The sequence below is a fragment of the Panicum hallii genome, chromosome 7 (assembly GCF_002211085.1).
Source record: "Panicum hallii strain FIL2 chromosome 7, PHallii_v3.1, whole genome shotgun sequence".
NCBI lineage: Eukaryota > Viridiplantae > Streptophyta > Magnoliopsida > Poales > Poaceae > Panicum > Panicum hallii.
Window position 1 is genome coordinate 38,828,247 of NC_038048.1, and position 11,028 is coordinate 38,839,274.

The window sequence follows — 11,028 nt, forward strand, 5'->3', positions numbered from 1 at the left end:
AACCTTGATGTTAATTGCGGTATATGCAACTGTATCTGTCTCGATGATTCCTGGGCCTGTTGAAACGAAATGCTCGAAAGTACAGGTAACCTTCTTGCGCAATAATTAATAAGTACCATGTCCATTATTTTCTTATGTTCATTTACACAAAAAGGGTAAGTATTTGCTTTCCCAGAATATGGGAACTCTCACATTTCATATATACCTTTAGTAACCTAGTTTGTATAATATAATTTATACAAGTAGCTCATGTTGGAAAAATCCCTGACTCAATTGACAAGTACAGAATGGCCTACTTTCTATGACACAAAAAATTGAGAGGTTTTGTACTGAATATGTTATTAACTCAATTATATTGCAGTTATATGATAAAAATTATTATTAATACGCCAATTTCTTGTATTTATTATATATAGAGGTAAAAGATGCAAAAAAGATAGGAAACCCGGGTGAATAATGACACAGTTATTATTGTACAATAAACATCATATATTATTAACTTTGGTGGTTAGCATACAATGTCATGACACCGATTAATTGTTCACATGAAGAATCCATGGAACATATGTAGAGTTTAATTACAATCATCAGAACATAGTATTCTTGGGATTAGCATTATTGCAGTAAAAGTACATTTTAAATGGCATGCATATATGTAATGTACCTTTTAACTAACCATTAGGAGCCAATACTAAAATCAAGCAAATAAAAGGTTCAATACTTTCTCCAGAGATGCCCACCACCTACGCCTCATGGTCAGTGATTTTATTCCTCATAAAATGATCTAATATGATCCACCCAGCTAATTTAAAATATTGATCAGTGCAAGTTACATTCAGAAACATACTACTCCAGCAACAGTGAGATACATTGAATTATTGAACTTAATCTTGTTAATATCATATCTGTTCGATTTGAGCTTCTCCTGGGAAGATGAAACGCTAGCTGGAAAAATAAGAACTATATAAGAGTTTGATCTCACTGATTCAATTCTGGATGGAGACAAGGTAACCAATATACATCCACATTAATTGGATTATCTCTTTAATTTGAAATGCCATTAATAAATTTATTTTAAAAATAAAAACTAAAATAGTACGGTAGAATCTTTGATGATAAATGAATTAATACGATGGTCCAATATTAAGCCATCATCTGCCCTGTTATTACAACCTTATTTATTCATTTCTCTGCTGAATAAACAACTCAGCAATCTAATGTGCAGCTTTAGCTTCAGGACATGAATTAATTTATCAACATGCATAAGCTACTGTAGAAAGACTAATATATGTAAAAAGAAGGACATAATTGATATGTTTTATAGTCACTTCATCTAGGGGTACCGCACCCCTTTAGAATTTAGTCCATGATCCTGAAGCCTTAATTAACTGCATAATTAATTCATGTCGGTCTTAAAATGGGTAAAACCAAAATAAAATAAATTATATGTTTGTCAATCTTGATCATATAATTTACCCCTCAACTCCATATAAAACAACATATACCTGATCTATGACACGTCAAAATCCAAAAACCCCTAGATCGGAATACATTCCAAACATATGCTGGTCTAAACAGAGATGAAGAGATAGAAAGACTGAATTCACACTATATATATGCATGTCCATTCTCCTGTCATGACTCATGAATGCATACCTCCAACACTACAATGTACTAGTAGCTATCTTCTGACTTGATTAATTGTTTGCAGTGTATTATTAAATTATCTGATACAAATATAAGTTGGTTGCAGCAGCAACAAAATCTACACAGTGAACTTTGACAAGCAATTTCTGTGAAAAAATATTGAATTCCAAACCAATAAATTAAAGATTATATGCAGCTGGTTTTCAAGATGGATGTGCTTAATCTAATCGGCACTATTACTCAAGCTTGAAATAAGGTCGCCTCTTTTTGAGTGACTTTTTTACACATGATGTATGCCTGCATGGTCGCTATAGATTGGCTAGGCCGGGGTGCATGCTTGCCAGACTGATGCGGGAATTAACATGTAGGCTCCAGTTTATTCCATCCTTTAATCACATGACAGACAAGTTGACAACCAATTGATTGGGGATTCAACATCACTACAAGACCATCTTGCAATTGCTTATTTATATTTTTTAGATAAACGAAGTTTCGATTTGCTCAGTTGCACACAGGCACATAGGTAAACTATATGTAAGATTGTATCTGAACAAAACTACAAGACAGAACTAGTAGGAATTCCATAATGCAAGTGGTTAGCAAGCTTATGAAAATAAAGTATCGCCATGATCGTTCATATGGTAGACCAAGACTACCAGCCAAACAAGAAAGATTCACCAGGCTAGCAGCCCCTTCGTGGAAGATCAATACATGCATGTATCAATTTTAATTTGAAGTATGTTTATACACCATGTGACTAATGGAGGACGATGAACTGAGTACAAGATTACAGATACATTCATAAAGAAGGTATATGATTCTTTTTGGAACTTAAGTTTGCTCCCTTATTAATTCCTGCAGCAGGAATATCTTACATGTCATTTTATTATTTATAGGAATAGGATCTCTACTTGAACTTTATATACAACCATTAACCGCTTTAGCACCATGTTGAAACCCAAAAGAAATTAGAAAAACAGCCTTCGCAAGATGGTTTACAGTTGAAATGTAGCAATCAGACTTCATTATTTTATAAACAAAGTATGCAATATTGCAGCCTAGGTAGTTGAACGTTCGGTTGTTCAGAAGAAAAAAAACAACTAGGAGCAACTTGCCCTTCTTTTCCATAGAAAAAGGTTCCGTGCACTTGCATCTATCTCACGCATTTCAGCTGAGAACATATGCGAAGTTGCAGTTTCTTAGATTAATAGAATTGTCATTTTGTGTGTGCGGAATCAATATTCTTGTACTCATAAGATGTTCATAGATTAAAAATGTAAAATCCCCAAGCTTGCCTATACCTGTGATTTTTAGGAGCTTCACTGTTTGCACTTATGTTGAAACATCCTGGACAAAAATATATATGACCCCCAAAATGAGGATATCCTGCAAATTCCTATACCCCAATTAATTCGACCTGCAATAGATAGTAAAACCTCTTTTAAATTTAGCAAATATTCGGATCTATTTATCAGCAAATATTCGGATCTATTTATCAGCTTAATTCGCACAAAAAGAAATTCAGAAATATATGGGTCTCCCAAAGATACATCAAGTCAAACATGTTACATGCATGTGCTGCCAGGAAGTTGAGTACGACTGCCGTGAATAGAACAGTAGCTAGCTATATGATCTTTACAGTATCCTGCATGCCTCGAGCCACTAGGGGACGACAATGCATCGTCGTTACACCACTACTCCTACTTTGAATACCCGCGACGTGACCACTCGGGGCGTAAATTCTCAAGAACAGAAAGGACGGCAGTCACAAGGGATAACTGACCGATCGAGAGATGATAAGGCCCGGAAATAGCAGCGACAGATCTGCCGACCGTGTCACCGTACTGTGCCCTTCCTCCTCCTCTCAAAATTCCATGCATTTTCTTGCTCTTCCTCGCGCGCCGTCTCCTATGCTCTCTCACTTGCTCGGCTCATCTCATCTCTTCCTTCCACACTACTGTGCCGCTTGTGAATCATTCTCGAGCTTAGCAGTGCCCTGAAAAGTGAAAACCAAAGAGGAAACCAAGAACTTGACAGAAGGGGAACAAGTGCATGACTAGCGAGCGGTAAATAGATCTGGTCAAAAAAACCATGGAGGGATCACGGATCCATGCGTCCGGCCGGTAGATTCCATGGACGGATGCCGCTGCTACATCCCGGCTTCCAAGATCCATCAATGGCACAGTAAATACGATGTATTCCCTTCCCAAGAAAGAAGTAAAAAATGTGGTGGTACTTCCCCTAATAGTATAGGGCTCCTCGGAAAGGATGAACGGAGGAGCGTCTTACGAGGCCGAGGAAGCAAGGGAGGGAACAAACACGAGAAAGTACACAGGCCGCAGCCAGAAGAGCAACCACCCCAGTTCCCCGGTTCCATCAATTATCAAATCAAACAGTGCCGTGAATGTAAAAGACGACCGGTAGATCGAACAAATCCAAAGATGAGATCAAAATTCTCTTGCGAAAGAAGATGCAAAGACCCAAAAGACCCTGCTCCAGGTCCATGGAGGCAGCGCGCGCGAGGGGCTAACGAAATCCAGGTCCGAAAGGGGCTAGCTAGGGCGTGGCAGAGGGCCGCGGCGCCGGCCGGCGTTGAGCAAGAGCCGCGCCCGGGCGCGTGGCATGAGCGGATGACAGAAAGAGCAGTGAGCACGCGGCCGCAACGGCACATCCGCGTCGGTGCCGTCACGCCCGGCCGTGTGCTCACTCTCTTCTGTCACCGTGCGCGCGCGCCCGCCCCGCCGGACCGGCAGCCGCCATCCATCCATCCCGCCCGCCCGCCGCTCCCTCCCTCCCTCCCTCCCTTGACCCCGGCCGCGCCTCCCTGGTCCATGGCCGGCGAGAAAGACGCGAACACCTGGGTGTGCTTTGGCCGCTAATCTGCTGGCGTCTGGCGGTGGTGGGTCGAGGAGGAGCGCGTACCGGCCGTGCCGATTTATAGCGGGGAGGTGGGCCAGGTCGCGCACCAGGCCAGGCGCTCCTGGCGTGGCATGGCAGGCTGGACGCTCCTCCAGCTGATCGAGCTGAGGCTTTAGGTTAGGGTTCGCCCCTTGTGGATGCCGCGCGCGGCGGCGGCTGCTGCGAGCCGATGAGAGGCGGGATCGGAGCGAGGCAACGGCGAGGAAGCGGCAGCACCGCTGGCCTGGCCAGCTAGGCTTTCCTTCCCCCGCGAGGCCGGGGAATTCAGATGCGCGGGGTGGGGTTGCTCCAGGAGATAAGGGTATTAAAATGGAGGGCCAGTAGGGGCTTGACACGAAGCACGTGCACTTGCCTATGACCCCCCGCTGCTAAATTCAGAAAGAAGAAGAGATCACGCCTGCAGTGGAGGAGATACGTGGCCATTTTTAGTCCGGACAGTTAAAGGTGACCCGGGTTAGTGGCGTACGTTGAAACCGACTGGTAAAACTTTTCTTCTTTTTTTGACGGGGACTGGTAAAACTTTTTGAGCTAACGAAATTTATCGGTGAAATTGAAGCCCAGGTTTCTTGGCAAGTTACTCCTCTCCTGCTGGTGCAGGCGACTACAGGAGGAGTGGCGCAAAGAATCAGTGGGCCCACCACAGAGTAGACTAGTACGTATTGCCCGGGTGATGTGGAAATCTGCGACGCTGCAGGAGGCGATGTGAAATGACAGTACGATGGGGTGCGCGGCCTGGTCAGGTCCGGTCCGGTCGATCGGCGCCGGCACCGAGGCCCGCGAACCAGCTGATCGGCCGGCATGGCTCCCCCGTGGATTTCTTTTTCTGGGACGCGCCTGCGACCGCTGGGAGTCCCGAAGCATGCTTGCGCGCCCTTGCTAACCGTTCCGCTGAGACCAAGATATGCTACCCGGGCGCTACAGCCATAGGCCCGGTACCACCGTACCAGCACAGAATTTGTGCCGGGCTACCGGTGGTCCACGGTACGGGCACACTGCAGGGCCCGTTTGAAACTAGAAATAATTGAGGACCATGGGTTTTAGAGAGAAAGTAACATCTTTATAGGAATTGGTAAAAGTTCATGTCCTTTCCAAATGGATTAAGACCAACTGGCCAACAGGAACCGTGAATCTGTGATGGATAATCGGAGTAACTCCAAAGTTTCATTTGGAATTTCTAACTTTCTAAGTTATGCAAATTCAGGAGTTGGAGATGTTTGGATTCTTCCACTCATAACTATCTAGTTAATTTTAGTTCTAACCGATCCAAATAGGATCTACCTAATTCCATCTATCTAGGATATTGATGGAGAGCAAGTACTTAGAGGCCATTTGGAAGGGTTCCCCTAAAATAGCTTCACCGGTGAAGTCAAAGTCGGTGAAGCTAGAAAAACTAATTTCATCTAACTTCTGGTTTATTGTAGTTAGAGCTTGCAAAATAATTTCACACTATGGTACCTTAATGTACACAGAACACGTGAAATTGAAGTCGAAATATGATCTCATAAAGAGACTCTTAAAAACAAAAGGAGGTTTATGTTTGAGAAGTTGGATCATCTACTGTTTCTCAAAATAGAGCTAGGGCATATTCCTCTATTCAACTTTTCTTGGGTCCGTCGATTGTTTAGTCTATCATGTTATGGCGCGATTACTACTGCGTGCCCTTTCAACTTCGCATAAAAGTCGAAATGGCTTATGGCTTGAAAAATGACACCATAAAAGTCAAGTTTGCTCCGGAGCTTAATAAAAACTTCGCATGATTTTTTGCATGTATATACAAAATGAGTTCAAACTTCAAGGGTAAAATAAGAATTTCCGAAATTCAACCTGAGTCGACATGCTTTCAACTTAGATAGTATTTAATATACGGATTACCTAATAGTACATGCAAGAGAATCAACCACCTGCTTGGTTTGTTGCTTACATTTTGTTGCATGACAAATGCCAGTTTTCCTCCCAGTCCATCTAAAGCCTTTTTCAAAGCCAATGGAACTATATACTATTTTTTATTTATGGAACTAGCAAAATTGAACTTGACACCCAAAAACCCTCGCGCATAGATTATGGTAGCTCTCTAACTGTGAAGGGGAAAAGAACTCCAAAGCCACCTATGCCCTGTGAGTCAACGTTGCGGGGGCGATCCCAGCCAGTCTCGCCTCTCGCACGTACGTCGTCAGTCGTGAGGCGCGCTAGCAGAATCCGGATTGGCCTCGCACGCTCCCACCCGGTTCCCGATCGACGCGCAGCATCGCATGCGCGCGTTCATCCATCTCCCGACCAGTCGATCGAGCGCATGCACGAACGAAAGCGTGCTCGCATTTGTTAAAAATCCAGCGCGCGCGCACGCTTTCTTGTGGTCCAAAATTTGCGTGGAGGCTGCATATATATGTTCCAAACTTTCAACGGTAAGACCAGGTTCTCCAACCAATGGTAAGAAAGCAGGACGCTAGCTCGGGTACTACACGGGCAAATAATAAATCCGTCACAATGTTCTGTGTTATTGTGGTCCCTTGGATATTTGAAACGTTTCTGCACATACTTACCTCCGGTCCTGACCGCGACCGACGGCGACGTTTGAGATTCCGCGCACAGTGCCGGCACCCAAGCACGAAAAGGCGGCGTCCAAGCGTGTCCCGGCCCGTACGGCGCTATACATGCATCGGCCATGCCCAATTGCCCTAGCTAGCGACGACGCCGGTCAGGCCATCAGCGCGATGGCACCGGGCGCCGACAGGTCACAGGTGTTGCATCGGCCGGCCACGGTCCTCGGTCGCTCTGGCTCGCCGCTCGCCAATAGAGAACTCCAGGCGGATCGGGGGCCGCGGCGGCCGTGCACGCGCGCCCGCTCGTCACGTACTCACGTCGGCCCCGCCGCTTGTTTGCAGCGGCCCGGCGGGGCGCCGGAGTTAGGACTTACCATTTATGAAACCGTCGCATGGCGACACGGTCGAACGGCCGGATGGTGCCGGGGGCCCACGGCTCGCGTCCGGCGGCCCGGCCGTGCCGTGCGTCCGGCCTACAGGCTAGCTAGCTAGCTACTCGTCAGGCGGTACCTGCACTGCAGGTACACACGGGCAGGTCACGTCGTCCATCTCGCGCAGTGTGGTTGGATCGCAGTGTGGTTGGATCTCCGAAGTGGAAACCGGGTGGTGTGTAGTTTTGGAAAAGTCTCAGGTTCAGGCGAGTACGCGCTTGACGGGCACGGGTTAGTCGCTCTATTTTTGTTTCTTTCGTGGGAGAATCCGTGACAACATTGTGAACTCTCTCTCTCTCTCGTCTCTCGCTCGCTCTCTCTCTCTGTTGGAGATGGATTCTGAACTCTTTTGAGACAGCGAGATTCCGAACTTCTGTTCAGCACTCCGTGCCAGAAGTTTGCCAGTCCATGGAAAGCCGCCAAAATGCATCGATCGTTTAGCTGTCGGCCCAGCCCAACCAACTCACGGCACAATTGGGCTCTTCTTTTTCATCAATGCTCAAAACTGTGGCCACTGGGCTCAGTTCTCAATTGGTCTGGGCCATCTGGGATTCGCGATGCTGGTCGTAGAATTTTTTTTAAAAAAGGGATAAAAAAAAAATTCGAAAAAGGAGTGGCCGTTGGGAAAATTTAGGGAAATGGGTGCCTCCCGCCCGCTGAACGGGCGGGACGCGTGGGGCCCGGGACATCCCGCCCACCCAGCGGGCGGGATGTCACCCGAGGGCCTCTTCGCAAATAATTTCTTCGCGAAGAGGTCCCTGGGAGGGCATCCCGCCCAACCAAAGGGCGGGATGCATCCCGCCCTTTGGTCGGGCGGGATGTCCCCCCACCGGCTATTTAAGCCCCAACCTGCCTCAAAAATGCCATTTTATCCAGCAAAAATCAAAAAAAAGAGAAAGAGAGGAGAGGAAGAGAGAAGAGGAAGCGGCGAAGCCCTGTCCACACGTCGATTTTGACGTATATTCTCGTTCTAGCCATATAAGTACTTGAAAATAACTATAATTTAGGAAATATTTGATAGAGTAGTTATATTTTGAATAGTTTTAGTATTTTCATTTGTTTTTAGTATAATTTATAATCTGAATAGTTTAGAATCTGTAAAATATAATCTGAGAGTCGCTGAAATTTAGGATCGTCGTTCGTTGTGTATTAATATGTAGTATAACTAGTTTATTAATGATTGACAGATATGTCTTCCGAGAAGGGTATTTTCAGTATATATTACGGAGAAGGAAATGTGATTTATGTGCCGAATGGGGTAGATTTAAGTGAATTCAACTGTGCGGTCAGAGGAATTACCAGACCGCACGAGAGGACATTTGAATCCCTATGCAACTGGTTAATGAGGGGACTAAGGATTAATCAGGAGACACACACTGTGAGTGTTCAATGCGTCATAAATCGTACCACTCACGCTTTGATCTGGGAGCTTATGCCACTTGCAAGCAACGAGGACTGGTTAACTTATCTGCAAAATGCGAGTCATTGGCAGTGGCCACTGGTACTCCTTGTTAGTGTGCACCAAAACCCTTTGATAAACATTGAAGCTGGTCCGGGGATGAAAATATTGATGAAGAAGTCGAGGAGGCAAACATTGAGGCAGGTGGCACCGCAGCACCTCAATGCGTGGCTGATGAGGGGGAGAACATACCCTTTATTGTTGAACAGCTGCAAGACGAAGAACGTGAATTGGATGAAGCAATGAATGCCGATTCGTCTGATGATGACGATGATGTGCCTCAAGATTGGGTAAGCAGCGACTTCAGTCATCTTGTCGTAGATGACGGATGTAGCTGGCCTTCGGATTGCAGGGAGAATGAAATTATCCAGGGTGCAAGGTACCACTCAATTGAAGAGGTGAAGGAAGCTGTTAAGTGCTGGTCTCTCTCTTATGCGAGAGTTTAAGACAGTCGAGTGCAAATCTCGTAAGTACGATGTAGTATGTGTGAAGGATGGCTGTCCATGGCGGGTGCATGCCTACAAGGGTAAATGGAAAGATTATTGGGAATGCTCCATTGTCACTCAGCACACTTGTCATTTGCCTGGGGTGCAGAAGAGCCATCGCAACCTCACGTCGCAATACATCGCAAATGAGATGTACGGGACGATAGTACAGAACTTGTCATATGAACCAAAGTCTATTATCAGGTACATTCAGGAAAAGTACAAGTATACCATCTCATACAGTAAGGCGTGGAGTGCAAAACAAAAGGTGTTGGAGATGAGGTTTGGTACGTTCGAGGCTGCATATGATAATGTTCCTCGAATGCTGGCCGTCCTATGTCAGATAAATCCTGAAAGCTACTATGACCTGAAAACTCTAGACAGAGGAGAAGGTCCGCCCCACATATTGCAGCGGGTCTTTTTCAGCTTGGGTCCATGCATTAACGCATTCCATCACTGCCGGCCTATCCTGTGCATCGACGGGACCTTTCTCACAGGAAAGTATAGATTGCAAATGCTGACAGCTATTGGAGTGGATGGAAACAATCAATTGCTGCCTGTTGCTTTTGCTTTTGTTGAGAGTGAGAACACAGACAGTTGGTACTGGTTTCTGGAACGGGTTAAGCTTGCAGTCGTTCGGGATAGGGAAGATGTCTGCCTGATTCATGATCGTCACGCCGGCATACTGAGGGCAATTCTAGATTTGCAGCAGGGGTGTGTGGAGACCGGAGAGCCGCCCAAGTGGCGTGATATTCGCAGTAGGTGGTGCATGAGGCATATCGGTGCAAGCTTTTTCAGGCAATTCAAGAACAAGCACCTTATGGATATGTTCAAGAGGCTATGCAAGGAAACGAATCAGCAAAAATTTAACTAGCAGTGGCAGAAACTTTGTAACACCCTAAGGTATTTTTCCCTAATTTTGATGAATTTATTTGGGCTTAAATAAATTTTCCATGCTTTTCCTTAATTTATATCGCATTTAACGTAATTTTATAACACAGGAAAATAAAATTTATCATAAGATCAACTTGATTGTGCATTCATGCTGGTGCATTATTTTAATTGTGTTGGGTTTGAATTCAAACTTAATTGAATTCAAATGGCATGGTTTGAATGTGTGAGTGTAGGAAAGAAATAGGAAAAGAAGGGAAAAGAAATAGCCAGCCCAACCCTCCCTTGGCCCAGCCCAGCTCTCCACTCCCTTCTCCCTCTCCCCCCTCGGGCTCTTTCCTGTCCCTCTCACCCGCGTGGGCCAAGCCCGAGGCCCATCTACCAGCCGAGCTCCCCTTTCCCCCCTTTCCCTTCTCTCTCGCTCAGACAGGCCGGCCCAGGAGCGCCCCTCCTCTTTTCTTTCTCTGCCACCGGGCCCCGCGTGTCATCCCCTCCTCCCTCTCTCCCTTCCCTTCCCCTGTTTTGCCCCGGCGCCCAACCAACCCCGAACCCGCCGGCGATATTCCCCCTCTGGACCGCACGCCGAGGCCCGACGTCAGCCCTTAAGAGGCCCCGCGACCCCCCACCTACCCGTGCCCTAATCCCGCCGCCGCCTC

General features: G+C 46.0%; 1 long non-coding RNA gene across 1 annotated transcript; it reads right to left on the bottom strand.

The window, feature by feature from the left end:
• Positions 1 to 496: 496 nt before the first annotated feature.
• LOC112901511 lies at positions 497 to 4,887 on the bottom strand. The gene is made up of 3 exons (XR_003230314.1): positions 3,431 to 4,887; positions 2,949 to 3,064; positions 497 to 945 (listed from the first exon to the last, which is right to left on the bottom strand). It is a non-coding gene; the product is annotated as an uncharacterized LOC112901511 (long non-coding RNA).
• Positions 4,888 to 11,028: the final 6,141 nt, after the last annotated feature.